General features: G+C 35.0%; 1 pseudogene; it reads left to right on the top strand.

Moving 5' to 3' along the window:
• Positions 1-351: 351 nt before the first annotated feature.
• LOC132490950 (cytoplasmic protein NCK1-like) lies at positions 352-1483 on the top strand (annotated as a pseudogene).
• The last annotated feature ends 2868 nt before the right edge of the window (positions 1484-4351 follow it).

Raw genomic sequence — 4351 nt, 5'->3', positions numbered from 1 at the left:
ATCTTTAAATAATGAAAATGATTTTCATTTCATACTGCCATAAATTAAAACAATAGCAACACAGAACAAATGTTTAAAAGAAAATAATTGAAATGCAGATAAAATACTGTCATCTTGGCACATGCCCAAGAAGTCCCAGCTCAAACACTGTGCCCATATATGGGGTCTGGACTAGAAAGGAAAACAGCTTGAGGAGATTTATTTCAAGAATGTCATGCAGAATACAGTAACAGGAAATCAGAGGGACAAAGGGGATTCCTAAGGTGATAAAGACAATTCCCTTAATGCTAACTGATTATCAGATGAAAGAGCAGTAAGTATGGATTTGAACAGTGCAGAAGCTGCTGAAAAATGGCAGAATAAGTGATGGTAATAGCCAAATTTGATTATGTGGCCCAACAAGAACAAGAGCTGGACATCAAGAAGAATGAGAGATTGTGGCTTCTGGATGATTCTAAGTCCTTGTGGCATGTTCAAAATTCCATGGATAAAACGGGTTTTGTGCCTTCTAACTACATGGAAAGGAAAAACAGTGCTCAGAAAGCATTGATTGTAAAAAACCTAAAGGATACATTAGGCATTGGAAAAGTGAAAAGAAAACCTAGTGTGCCAGATTCTGCATCTCCTGCTGATGATAGCTTTGTTGACCCAGAGGAATGTCTGTATGACCTCAACGTGCCAGTTTATGTAAAATTTAACTACATGGCAGAGAGAGAGGATGAATTGTCATTGATAAAAGGGACAAAGATGATCATCATGGAGAAATGCAGTGATGGATGCTGGTGGGGTAGCTACAATGGACATGTTGGATGGTTCCCTTCAAACTACGTGACTGAGGAAGGTGACAGTCCTTCGGGTGACCATGTGGGTTCTTTGTCAGAGAAATTAGCAGCAGTTGTCAGTAACCTAAATACTGGGCAAGTGTTACATCTGGTACAGGCTCTTTACCATTCAGCTCATCCAGTGATGAAGAACTTAATTTTGAGAAAGGCGATGTAATGGATGTTATTGAAAAACTTGAAAATGACCCTGAGTTGTGGAAATGCAGGAAGATCAATTGAATGGTTGTTCTGGTGCTGAAAAACTATGTTACCATTATGCAGAATAATCCATTAACCTCAGGTTTGGAACCATCACCTCCACCGTGTGGTTACATTAGGCTTTCACTCACTGGAAGTTTGCTGGCAATCCATGGTATTATGGGAAAGTCACCAGGCACCAAGCAGAAATGGCATTAAATGAAAGAGGGCATGAAGTTGATTTCCTTGTTCATGATAGTGAATCTTCACCAAATGATTTTTCAATATCACTAAAAGCACAAGGGTAAAACAAGCATTTTAAAGTCCAACTAAAAGAGACTGTCTACTGCATTGGGCAGCATAAATTCAGCACCATGGAAGAACTTGTAGAACATTATAAAAAGACATCACTTTTTACAAGTGAACAAGGAGAAAAATTATATCTTATCAAGCATTTATCATGATACTGCTGACCAGAAGTGACTGCTATACAGTTGTAATTCGTCATGTAATTGAAGACAGAAAATATCAGTCCAGTCATGCTTGATTGGAAATTGCTGTTTCTAACTCTATATGAAAATTGACTATAATACATAAGTATTTTTATTATAACTCAGTCCACACATATATAATACAGATGCCAAACATCTGCATAGAGCAATTCCTTATCCTTGGTTTTCTGTTTTATTATGTTTTTGCTCTTTTTCTCTTTGCTTCTAATATTAAGGTTGTATATTTTGAAAAATGATACAGATCAAAAGTCTTTATATGGAAGAATTTCTTTATTGCCTTTCCTTTATTTCCTTGTAAGGGAACCACCTTAGTTACTCCTGCAATGGTTCTCTTCATATAAAATTATTATATCAATTATATCAATATATGGCATATGTTAAAATAAATTTCTTGGAGAGTTGTTTAAAAAAAAGAATGTCACGCATACTGATCATATGAGTGATGATAAAGAAGAAGAATGTGATTTGTGTTCACATTTTCAGGGCTCGAGGCCTGAATAAAGCTCCTGCTCATGATCTTATGAGCAGAGAAATAGACATATGTATGAGTAAAAGACAAGAAACTTTGACCTCAGTATATTTGCATCTACACTGCCACTTTGATTGCCAAATGAAGATACCTTGTTGACAGAATATTATGATTGATGTTTTCATCATGTAATTTCTACTTATAAATTATTTGTAGGGCTTCCCTGGTGGAGCAGTGGTTGGGAGTCTGCCTGCCAATGCAGGGGACACGGGTTCGTGTCCCGGTCCGGGATGATCCCACATGCCGCGGAGCAGCTGGGTCCGTGGGCCATGGCCACTGAACCTGCATGTCCGGAGCCTGTGTTCCACAACTGGAGAGGCCACAACAGTGAGAGGCCCACGTACCACACACACAAAAAAAATTATTTGTAATTATGAAGAAATGCCTCAAAATTTACTTTCTGCACAGCAGATAATTGCATCTTAAATACAGAGTAAAGGAATCAAAGTGACTTTCCAAATTTGGTCTTGGCACCAAAATATTTATTTTTTTAGAGTTTTCTTTTTATTGCTATAATTTGGTTGCATTCATGTGTTATCATTCCCAGATATTTACAAATATATTTTCCCTCCAATTGGCTGTTGACTGACTAGAATTCCAAGGAAATGGATTTTGTCATAATTACTTGGTACTGAGAAATTTGGGGCCTGATAATGTTTATTTATTTAATTTTTAATAAAGTTAACTTAAAGGAGGATAGCACATTACATTTAAACAAGGAAAAATAATAAGTATGGCTTGTAAGTTTCATATTTCTCTCTAAAATCTGCACAAATGCTACTGATATTTAATAATATACCTTACGTTCATCCTTTCTAGTCCATTTTTCTTATTTCATACTATGACGGGATATTGTAAGAGCTTCTCAAGTGGTCCTCTTGCTTTCAAGAATTCATCATACAATCCACATTTAAGAGAAAATATATATTCCTAAAACATCACTTCTCTGAGCCCATAGCCCAAAACAAAACTATAGAATATAATGTATGGTCCACCCTGCAGGTAAGTTAAAATGTTTCCCAACCATCAATTATTCTTTATTTAAACTCTGTGCTCCAACCACAATGCTTTGCTCATTGAGGAAACACCTTGCTTAACTTTGTATCTGATCATAAGCTAAAACCAGTTTCTGTGTTGGAAACTCCTCTTCTCACTTTGTAAAATTCTTATACACATCCTCTAGATGCAGATCATTTTACATTTCTACAGAATTCTTACTTGCAAGACATTGCAGTCACCATAATAGTTAATTCCTCTAAATTACCCTTGAAATCAGTGTAAGTATCCATCACTTTATTCCGCCATATACTGCTTTATGGTATTTATAAGAAAAAACACATATGTCTTCATTCACATACACCAAATAACACACACATACATACAACATAAAGAGACAAGCACACAAGCACACACACAATTGAGAATACAATTAAGTTGTGGGATTTAAAGTCAATGGAGTCATCATTTATATATTTATCATCTTCCTTCCCGAAGGTTTATCATTGTTTCTTTCTCATAAAATAATGTAAATATGAATATTTTATGGAGTATATTTGTTTTAATTGATTTTTTTTACAATTTGAAGTATATAAATATTTATATCCCTTCATATAAATACTTCTCTATTTACAAAAAACTCATACAATATGAATTTGTGTTTCAGGAAAAAATAAATTAAAAAAATATCAGCAAATACATATGTTGTTTCCTTTTACAAGGTATTGTATTAGGTGTCAGCTTCATGTCTTTGAAGTGCTTTTAGACTAGTTCCAGTAACCAGTCAAAAGATGAAAAATATTGTAAAAGGCAGGGTCAACTTAAAAGAGTAGATGTATGTTTGTAGGTGTTTGTGGACTAGAATTGTTGAAGAAAGCTATGAGGAGAGGGAGGTATTTTAGAGTGAGAAAGGATGTCTGATACAAAGCTCAGAGTGAGAAAGGCAACTGAAGTTTCAAGAAACAATTGGAGAGGGCTCAGCTAGGTAGAGTGGAGGTTTATTGCCACTTGTAGTGGCAAGAAACTGGAGGAAGTAGGCTTAGATTATTTTATGACAAGACTTGAATGTTATCTTTACACGTATGAAGGTGCTTAGAAGGTTATCATACAAATATGCAACAAGAAAGAAAAGCCACATATTTGTGCATATTTCCTGTCTAAAAATATGTGTTCTCAATCATTTATGGATTATTTAATAATTTTACCCTAGTTTATTTCATCATAAATAATAAGGAAAAATCATCATTGAAAGAACCCTATCTGAGGCAAAATGGAGATATTGACAAAGATCAAAA

Source organism: Mesoplodon densirostris, chromosome 5 (genome assembly GCF_025265405.1).
Source record: "Mesoplodon densirostris isolate mMesDen1 chromosome 5, mMesDen1 primary haplotype, whole genome shotgun sequence".
Taxonomy (NCBI): domain Eukaryota; kingdom Metazoa; phylum Chordata; class Mammalia; order Artiodactyla; family Ziphiidae; genus Mesoplodon; species Mesoplodon densirostris.
The sequence above is the reverse complement of the archived record's forward strand: the minus strand, read 5'-3'. Positions and strand labels throughout refer to the sequence as shown.